Genomic DNA, 11,240 nt, shown 5'->3' on the forward strand with positions numbered 1-11,240 from the left:
AGAATGCAAAGATAAATGTGGCCTTCCTGATATACTTTGAATCTATTTAAAATAAATAAATAAATATAAGCTGCTGAATCAGCTAAATTTGTTTCTGCCATGTATGTGTAGTCTTATTTTTATTCTTCAAGGAAATATTTGAGATGGCTTCACTGTATACCAGTGTGTCTTCACCATTTGTCACATCTGTAACATTTCTTCCTCCAGAAAGGCAGTAAACAGTAAGCAAGCAAATTGAAGCAAGAACATTTTTCCCACAGTGTATTGAGTCTGGTGTTGTTTATCTTGATATAACAACCAAAACAGATGTATTTTCGTGCTTGCAATTTTCCAGATGTATCGCTCTAAAATGCTGTTTGGTATTCAGAGATGTTGTTAGTTTTTAAAGCATAAAGGGCTTTACCAAGTTATTTGACTCAGGAGAGTACAATTTCTGGGTGCTAAGTCTATTATCTGCACTAGATGTTTCCTTATTAAGGAAACAGGTGGGGTCCTATTGTGGTAGACTATGATAATGGACTCCCAGCAAAGTGTATATCTGTGAAATTATGGTTCTTGGACACACTGGCTGACAACAACAAAGACCCCATGCTCAGACAGCGATGGATGAATTGCTTAAATCCTTCCAGGGTCTTCGGTCAGGACTTCTACAAGACTCAGCATCAGTTTAAGGATTAGTATCCCTGGTGATAGGAAAAAAGATCTAGAACTGGGTGGAAATTAGGCAAAACCTGACAGAGTGCCAACTCAAAGTATGAAGAAAGCTTGTTTTGAGAGTAACGTTTTTTTTTTTCTTTTTCCCTAAACGGTAGTAGTTCTTGACTAATAGTATCTGTTTCTTCACTAATTATAGCCTTAAATAAAAGGTATAATTTTTGTCTTTATGCCCTTCTGTACCAATATTCTGAGCAACATAAATACCTCAAGGACTTTGATTTGAAGCTGTGAAAAATTCAGCACTACAAAACAGTAAAAGACTTTTTTTTTTCCCAATTGCACATGGAACATTCAACAAGATAGACTATATTCTGGACAAGAAAAAACATTAACAAATTCAATACACTTTTAAGTAACTCATGACAGAAAGAGGAGATGTTAAGGAAATGTAAAAATACTTTTAACTGAAAAATAAATCCAACTATAATATAACAAAATTTGTTGGATGCAGCTAAAGCAGTGACTACAATTTACCAACATTACTGAAAGAGTAATAAGGGATTATTAAAAACAATTCTATGCTTATAAAATCAACAATTTAGATTAAATAGACTCATTCCTGAAAGACACAAACCACCAAAACATATTCCATGAAGAAATAATAACCTAAAGAGTCATACCTCTATTACAGAAGTTGAATTTATAGTTAAAAACTTTATATAATGGAAACTCCAGGCTTAGATTATTTCCCTGGTTAATTCTATCAAACATCTAAGGAAGATAAAAACACAAATTGTAAACAGTCTCTCATGGAAAATAGAAGAGAAAGAAATACTCCCTTACTTATCTTATGAGATCATCAATACCCTAATAACAAATCCAAACAAAGACATTACAAGAAAACTATAGTCCAATAGACACAAAAAGCCACAACAAAATACTAGCAAATCAAATAGAACAATATATAAGAAGCTTAAAAATCATGACCAAGGAATGTTTATCCCAGGAATGCAAGGCTAGTTCAACACTTAAAAATCAATCAGTGTAATTCACTGTATTAACAGACTAAATAAGAAAACCCAAATCATCATCAATCAATGTAGTAAAAGTATTTGACAAAATTCAACACACATTGAGGATAGAAAACTCTCAGAAAATTATGAATAAAAAAGAACTTCTTTAACTTGATCAAGGGCTTATACACACACATACACAAAAACTGCAGCTGACATCATACTTAATGATGAGAGAGGCTGAATGTTTTCCCCTTAAAATTGGAAACAAGGTGGGGATGTTCTCTCTCACTGAACCTATTCAGCATCATACTGAAAGTCCTAGTCAGTGAAATAAGGCAATAAAAGGAAATAAATGTATCCATATTAGAAAAGATAAAATTGTCTCTGTTTTCAGATGACATGATTGACCATTAAGAACCCCAAAGAATCTACAAAAATGATGCTTGAACTAATGAGTAAGGTTAGTAAGGTTGCAGGAAACAAGGTTAATAAACAAAATCGGTGGTATTTCTAAATATAACAATAAACAATGTGGATTTGAAGTAAAAAAAAAAAATTACTATTTATAAAAGCACCCCCAAAAATGAAATTCTTAGATATAAATCTATTAAAAGTATGTGATCTGTATTCTAAAAGCTACAAAACACTGATGAATGCAGAGACGTAATTAAATGGAGTAATACACCTTTTTCATGAATTTTAAGACTCATGCTAAGATATCACTTCTCCCTAAATTCATCTGTAGATTCAATGCAAACACAGTCCCAAAAGGATATTTTGTGGATTTTTGTCAAGCTGATTCTAAAATTTGTATGAAAAAGCAAAGGCACTAGAAGAACAAAATCACTTTTGAACAAGAATTAAGTGCAAGGACCCATACCATTTGAGGACTTACTATAAAGCTCCGGTAACTAATGTAGTAAGGGATTGATGAAAATATACATTAGGGCAAAATCAAGGTGTCAGCTGAGTTGAGCTCTTCTCTGGAGGTTCTGGGGAAGAACCTGGTTCCAAGGTCATATGATTGTTAGCAGAATCTCATTACTTCTGATTGTCGAACTAAGGTCCATTTTCTTGTTGGCTTCTAGAGGCCTGCAGCATTTCTTGTCACATCGGATTTCAAGACAATGAAAGAACGTCAAACCCTTCTCATGCTTGGACTCTCTCAGATTTCCTCTTTTGCTAATATTCAGTGACAATTACCTGCTTTTAAAGGGCTTTGGAAAACAATATTTTGTCTGGATACTCTAAGGCTAAAGAGAAAAAAGAACTGCACAGGAATACTGTACTCCAGTTAGTAAATTAAATTAGGTCCACCCAGATAATTGCCTTTTTCATAAGCCTAAAGTCACCTGACTAGCTATCTTTTAAAAATATATATATATTTATTTACTAGAGAGGTTGTGAGCTTACGAAACAATTATATATAATGTGCAGAATTTCCGTACATCACCCCTCAACCAACACTTTACACATTGTTTTGGAGCATTTGTTATAGATTATGAAAGAGCATCATCTGATTATTACCACTAACTATGGTCCATAGCTTCCATCTGCTATATTTTTTCCATGCACACCCTATTATTAACACCATTATTAGTATTGTACATTTGTTATAGTTCAAGAGAGAACACTCATATTTGTATGGAAAAATAAGGAACACTCCACAAATTAACATGTCACCCTTGTGCAGGCGCCTTGCTAATCTTCTCTGTATCATTCCAGTTTTAGTATATGTACTGCCAAAGTGAGCACTGATTAGTAACCAAAATGACAAACTGCATAATCCCTTATGCCATGTAAGTAATATAATCAGATTGTGTTATCTCATATTCACAGTCTTAGGGATTAGGAGGGAAATCTTGGGAGACCATGTTAGAATTCTGCCTCCATATCAATTTATATGCAGATTCATGAACTTTACCCTCTACCTTAAACTTATATAAAAATAATTCAAACTGGAAAATAGACTTAAATGTAAAACATAAAATTATAAAATTTTTGAGATAGAAATATGAGGAAATCTGTGTGACCCTGGGTTAAGCAACCAGTTTTCATGTATAACACCAAAAGCACAATTCACAACGGAAAAAAAAAACCAGTTAATTAGCCTTCTTTAAAACTGAAGTCATTTCTGCTAAGAAAGACAATATTAAGAGACTAAAAAAAAAGTCACAGGCTTGGAGAAAATAGTTGAAAATCACATTTATAAGAAAGGATTTGTATCTAGAATATATAAAGAAACTTCAAAACTCAGCAATAGGAAAAAAAAACTAATTAAAAAGTAGACAAAAGATATAAACAAATACTTCATTAAAGAAGATATATAGATGGCAAATAAGCATCATCAGTCATTAGGGAAATTCAAATTAAAACCATAATGAGATACCACTAAAACCCATCAGAATAACTAAAATTGGTTTTTAAAAACTGAAAGTATCAAATACTGTCAAGGATGAACAACTGAAACACTCATATCTTGTTAATGGAAATATAAAATGTGCAACTATGTAGAAAATAGTTTGGCATTTTCTTATAAAATTAAACATTCACTTGCCATATGGTCAATAAATCCAACCCAAATTAAATGAAAACTCATGTTCATATAAAAAGTTATACACAAATGTTTATAGCAGATTTATAGGTAAAAAATGAATAGTTTTACAATGGAGATACCCATTAGATAATGCCTTAACCATGTGATCAATGTCAACATCACCAGTATTGAGACATATCAATATCACGTGCTCCTGATATGATATACAGAGGATACATCATTTCTGTGGTATTCTTGCCAAAAATGCACAACAAAACAGCAGCAAACCCAAATGAGGGAAAATCTACAAAATTACTGACAAGTGCTCAGAGTTAGACTCATTTATAATTTCCCTACATATGGTTCTCCTGCCCCTCTTATTTGAACCTATAATTAGCACTATCCTGTTAAATATTATATATGTTCCAGAGACATAAATATTCAGTTTGTTCATATGCCAGTAGCCCTGAATCTCAGCAGAGTTGCAACCAACACCTACTCTCCAGTTCGTTGGACTCCCCCAGGACAACTAACAAAAGGATGATGATAGTCAATGCCCATCCCAGGAAGTAGAGAGTGTCTGCAACTGCAAGCAAGATAGTTCCATCCATCTGCCCCATGGGACCTAAGTCCAGAGTGGACATCGCCATCCCAAAATCCTCATGATTGAGGAATGAACAAACATAAGGGGGGGATGCAAGTATGGATTAAAATAGACTTATTATTATTATTCTAGCAATGGAAGAACTTGTAACAGTGATACAAAAGCAGTGGTCATCAGAGGTTGAGACAGGAGGGAGAACAAAGAATAGGTGTGAAAGGGTCATTTGGGGAACATTGGAATTGTCCTGCATGACATTGCAATGACACTTACTAGCCATTAGACATTTTGTTGTTAATGTGGGAAAGTGTGGGAATGGGAGGGTATGGGATATAGGAGAATCCCCTATATTTTTTATGTAATGTATGTATTCTAAAGCTTCTTTGCAAATAAAAATAAAAGTCAAAATCACAAAAAACAAGGAAAGTCTGGTAAACTGTTTCAGTTTGGAGGATGCTAAGAAGACATGACAATTAGGATTTCAGATTGTATCCTGAAGCAGAAAAAAACAGACATAAAAAAGATAATAAAAAAACTGGTGAAATTCTAAAGTTCTAATTTAGTTAATAGTATTATATCAACATTACTCTCTTAAGGTTAATAATTGTACTTTCATTAGGCAAGATGCCAACTATAGGTGAGGGGTATAAAAGAACCAAGAATTCTTGCAACTTTTCTGTAAATCTAAAATTATTTCAAAATTAAAAGTTAAAAAGTAATGAAAAGGGAAAATGTGAAGTACACACTGGTCACTATTCCATAGAAATGAAGGAATCCTTATGATCAGGTGTTTTGAAGACTCTCTGCTCTGGAAGCAGAAGTTCTGCTCCTGGAAAAACTCCTTGCTTGTTGTCCTTCCAACTCTGGGGGATTCTTCTCTGTCCCTTATGCTCCAACGCCACATCAGAAATAGATGATGGGAATTACATTTCCTTAGGGACTACACAACTTTCATACTCTACTTCCTACTGGTACAAATTTGAGGCCCTGAGGGCTGATGAAGGTTTAGACAATCATTTCTTTGACAATATAATTTCCTCAAAAGCTTGGTAGACTTCAGCTATTTTTGCTTCCAGGCAACAACCTCCCTAAAGTTCCTTGTGGACATAGTTCTAATTCCTGCTGTATTTCATTATTTCCTTCCTCGATACATAGTTCTTCCTCATTTGAATTGAGCCAATAGGTATGGTTGGGAAGGACAAACCCTTGGTCTTTTCTTTGCCTTGCCTACCTCTTCATTGGTTTTAAGGGTGATATGCAACAACCATCTTTTATCTTTCTGTTTGGAGTATAGAGGAATCTGATTTTCTCAAATATGAGGGACCCTAAATTTCTGGACACTGTCATTCATTTTTTGTTTGAAAATTAGTCATTTTTGCTGGGATTATATCTTTCTTGAAACACCTTGATGACAGCAAGGTGCTGGCAACACACACTAAACTTCTGGCTTTTTCCCATTTCTTCTCTTTAACCTACAGTCTTGGAGGACACAGGCCTTACAATTTATTGCAGGCAACAGATTTACCAAATGTTTTACCACAGATCATAAAGGTCATAAATTTTCTAGTATGTCCTGGTCACCTGCTTCATGACACTAAGCCAAAGCATATACCTTGGTTTAGTTCAAAAGTACCCCACTTCTAGTACTGATTTCTTGAAATAATTAAATTACAGCTAGACAAACAATACAGTGGCTTAAGGAACAAAGATCCTTAACAATTTTGTACCCTTTAAAGATGTTCTCATTTCTCTCATATAGTAGTTCAGGTGAGAGAATTGCCTTGTTCCCCATACTTCCATCTTGTTACTCTCCCACCCTTAGTGCATTGCCTTTGTCTGCATAATGGCAGTTAGGAAAAGTGTATGGGATGGTGCAGGTGCAGAATTGTAAGCAAACAATCTGATGCAGCACGTGTCATTCTGCTCACATCCCTTTGGTAAGGACTTGATCATATGGCCACACCTTGGTGCAACAGGCTTAGAAATATAGTTTCTATATTTCAATGGGTGGCCACATACCCAGGTACTACTGCATTTCTGTGGAAGAAAGAAGAACCTCTTGGATTATATGGCATCTCACTTCCCTGGTTTTCCTCTCATCTTCTTGAGTGTTTCTTCCCAGTCTCTTTTGCTGACTCCTGCTCCTCTATTTGACCTCTCAATAACTGTTAGGTGTCAGTACTCCATGAACCAACTTTTGTGTCTAATCCCTGATGATTTCAACTCCTTTTTGCCATTTTAAATAATATAAAAATTTCAATTCTTAAACTCCTCTCTCTAGTCCTATCTTCTCTACTACATTCAAAATTCGTATATCCATTTGCAATCTTGTAAACAACTACTTGAGACCTCAACCTAGCAATTCAAACTTACCATGACCAAAACTGAACTCTTTGTTTTACCCTTACAAAACTGTTTCTCTCCCAATATTTTTCCATTGTGATCAATCATTCAGCCAGCTTTCCAAGCCAAAATAAAATTTAGGATCCTTAATCTTTGAATTCTTTCATTCCCCACATTCAAGTCATCAGCAAAGTCTTGTTGGCACTACCTTTGCAGTGTATCTTGAATCTACCTGTGGTAGGCTGAATAATAGCCCCCCAAAGACATACACGTTCTAATCTTCAGAACCTGTGAATACATAACCTTTATGGTAAAGGGATTTTGCAGGTGTGATTAAGTTAAGGATCCTGGGATGGAGAGATTACCCTGGATTATCTAGTTGGGCCCAATGTAATTACAAGGATCCTTATAAGAGGGAGGCAGGAGGAGTAGTTAGATTAGAGAGAGAGAAAGCAAGGAAGTTAACAATGGAAGCAGAGGAAGAAAAGGCTATGTACTATGGAGCCATGAGCCAAGCAACGATTGAGAATGGTCTCTAAAATTTGGGAAAGGCAAGGAAATGAACTCTCCTTGGAGCCTACAGAAGGAATGCAGACCAGCCAATGCCTTGACTTTAGCCCAGGGAAATTGTCTTCAGACTTCTGACCTCCACAACTTTAAGATAATGAGTTCATGTTTTTTAATCTACTAAATTGTGATAATTTGTTATAGCTGCAGTAGGAAACTAGCATGCTGTCCATGTTTCTCCATCTCCACAGCTACTACCATAATGGAGGAGCAGTTGAGAACACAGATTCTGGAGCCAAACTCTGGATTTGAATCCCAGCTCTGCCACAAAACGAACCGTTTAAGCTTCCTGTGCCTGAGTTATCTCCATTGTAAAATAGATTCATGATAGTATCTTCCTCATAGGGTTATTATGAAAATTCAGACAGTTACTATATTTAAAGTGCTTGAAACTGTGTTTGGCATATTGCAGGCATTTTATAAGCATTTGCTGTTATCACTGCCATAATCCAATCCCCCATGATTTATAAACTAGTCCACCTTAATACCCTTAACTGGTCTGCCTGCTTCCTCTCCTTATTTTTTTTAAGATGTATTTTTTATTTATTTCTCCCCTCTCCCCCCACCCCATTGTCTGCTTTCTGTGTCCATTTGCTGTGGGTTCTTCTGTCTGCTTGGATTCTTGTCAGTGGCACCGGGAATCTGTGTCTCTTTTTGTTGCATCATCTTGCTGCGTCAGCTCTCCACGTGTGTGGTGCCACACCTGGGCAGGCTGCGCTTTCTTCACGCAGGGCGGCTCTCCTTGCAGGGCACAGTCCTTGCATGTGGGACTCCCCTATATAGGGGACACCCCTGCGAGGCACGGCACTCCTTGTACGGATCAGCACTGCCTGTGGGTCAGCTCACCACACGGGTCAGGAGGCCCTGGGTTTGAACCCTGAACCTCCCATGTGGTAGGCAGATGCTCTATCTGTTGAGCCAAATCTACTTCCCTTCCTCTCCTTATTTGATAATCACTCATCACAGATTAGTAGATTGCTATATTTAAAACATAAAATATATCATGTAACCACGATTATCTGGGTGAAGCTCCAAGGGCTTCCCACTGCAATTAAAATTAAATCCAAAATTCTGACCAAGATCTAGATGGCCTGATATAATCTAGTCATTGATTTATTATCCAATCTCCTCTTAATTGACAACCTCTGTTGCTCATTCCATTTCACCACACTGCCCTTCTTGCTGTTCTTTCAAACACACTAATCCTGTTCCCGCCTCAGGGCCTTAAGTGGGCTGCTCCTATGCCTGGGATGCCCCCTCCTCAGGTCTTCACTGGACTTTTTTTTGAAATTCAGTCAAGTGTCTCCTCCTTAGAAAGGATGTTCTTCACCACCCAATTTTAAATAACTGTCCCTATTCTGATTTACTTATTTATTTGAGGCACCTCCCATGAAAACAGAATCTATTTGTATCTGGCATATTGTGGGTACTCAAGAAATAGTTGAGTGAATAAACTGGTGTCTGAATGGAGGACATTTTTATGGCATTACATTGGTGAATGCTGCGTACATTAAGAATTAGTATAGTTGTAAATCTTCCCCTTCAACAGAAAGGTTCTGTCTAAGACAAGGCAATTTTCTCCAGTGATAATTATGTAAGTCTGTTTTCTCACACTTTCTTCTTTTTTCTTAATGAGTCTTCCTGAGACATTTCCTACCAATTCCTGAAGAGGGGAGATTAGCATGTTATGAGAAGTTGAACTATATAATCTCTAAGACCCATCCTTTCTAACTCTCAATTCAATTACTTTAAGTTGTTTGGGTGAAGATCAAAAAACCATTTTGTCTATGATAGTTACATGAGGTCAGCACTGCCTAACTGTACGATACGTCAAAGGTCCATTATTGAAAGATCTGGGACCTTATCTTCTCAGAAAATTCAACGAAAGCTAAGATCCAATAGGAAAGGAAGTTGGCTCTCAGATGCTCCAGAGAACAGCTCCCGTGATGTTCCCATGTAACGATGCAGGAGACAGAGGGCCCATGGAGCCTAGGCATCGGGTTGTATAACTCTCCACACTGTACTTCTATGTTTGTTCTCTTTTTCCTTCTCAGAATGATGCTATGCACAAATAAAAAGAAAAGTTTTCTGTTTCCATCCCTCTAAAGTGTTTCTACCACCTCCCATTAAAAATAATAAGACTGGCCTTGGGTTTAAAGTCTTTTTTCATATTGATGGGGTTTTCTGAGTTTTCAATGTGGATCTAATGGACCAGTTCAGAGTAGTAGATTGAGAAAAGTGTTGGTAACCACTCTGTAGTCATTTTTTTAAATGTTACAAAATGTGATACTGGGGTTAATGAGAGAAAACAGACCCTGGAGTGATCCGCTCTTTTCTCCTCCCTGACACCAAAATGCAATTCTGGGGTGGCCTTGTCAGCATTGCAAGTACATACCTGGCATTTCAACTGACAGCTAGAGAGTGCCTGTTATTACTCAGAAGAAAAGATGGCATACCTGATAATCCGAGAGAAGGAACAAAGACTCCAGTTATGTCATCATTCTTGCCTGAGGGTCTGGAATTGTTTCTGTATACCCCATCTAATTTTACGAAATCATACTTCTCCATGGCAGTTTACTAATTTACCACCTCATTTAAGATAAGACTTTGCCAACAGTAATAACAGAAAAAGCCATCAGACCTGCTAAGTACACTCCCACACTACACACACACACATGAACACACACATGCATACAGCTCACGTGGACCTGAGAGCAGGTAGTTCCCGACTCTCACCACACAAACACATCAAAATGATATGGTGCTTCAGGAGTTTCCCTGAGAACAAAATCCAGAACAATTGAATCTATTCAGAGACTTCTTTGGTTACGTGCTCTAATATCTGTCCACAGGGTAAATAGAGCAGAAAGAAAACATTGGTCTGCTTTGGGGAAAGACATTTCAGTATTTCTATATTTATGTTATTACCTGATAAATATTTATTAGGTGCTTACTATGTGAATAGCATTAAATAGAAGTGATACCCCCTCTAATATGAGGGGCTGAGGGAAAAGTAGGGAAGTTGCAGAGTTTGGAAAGAGCACTGAAATACCAAGCCTGAAGTTCTAATTGGAAAATTGGTGTTATAGTGTTTCAGGGTACAAAGGGGTGGCTTTGTGATATTCATTTCATTTGCATAGCCAATTTTCTCAAATCCCACTTTATTATAAAGATAAATAAGCAGACACAATATACAAATGCCTCCTAATTTCAATCACAGGAGTATGACTAATACATGGGGATTTAGATGAGGGACAGCAGAGAGAAGTGATGTTAACAAATGTGTTTCCTATTTATCTAGTTTCTCTGGGCCCTCAAGATGTACATCCCATGATCTTCAGGCACGATATGGTGTGTATGTGTGAGATGCGTGTATACCTGGGTGGGGGGACATGCATGTGTGTGTGGGGGGAATGGAGTGCAAAGCAAAATGAAGCAGTCTATATTTCCCTTTGGTCTAGATTCCGTTAGTAGACATAATTATTTGTTTAACATAGCCACACCATTTCATGTTACATTC

At 36.8% G+C, this 11,240-nt stretch overlaps 1 non-coding gene across 1 annotated transcript; it reads right to left on the reverse strand.

Moving 5' to 3' along the window:
- Positions 1-3,321: 3,321 nt before the first annotated feature.
- On the reverse strand, positions 3,322-3,428 carry LOC111761102 (U6 spliceosomal RNA). Its single transcript, XR_002794559.1, has one exon. It is a non-coding gene; the product is annotated as a U6 spliceosomal RNA (small nuclear RNA).
- Between the last annotated feature and the right edge of the window lie 7,812 nt (positions 3,429-11,240).

The sequence above is a fragment of the Dasypus novemcinctus genome, chromosome 13 (genome assembly GCF_030445035.2).
Source record: "Dasypus novemcinctus isolate mDasNov1 chromosome 13, mDasNov1.1.hap2, whole genome shotgun sequence".
NCBI lineage: Eukaryota > Metazoa > Chordata > Mammalia > Cingulata > Dasypodidae > Dasypus > Dasypus novemcinctus.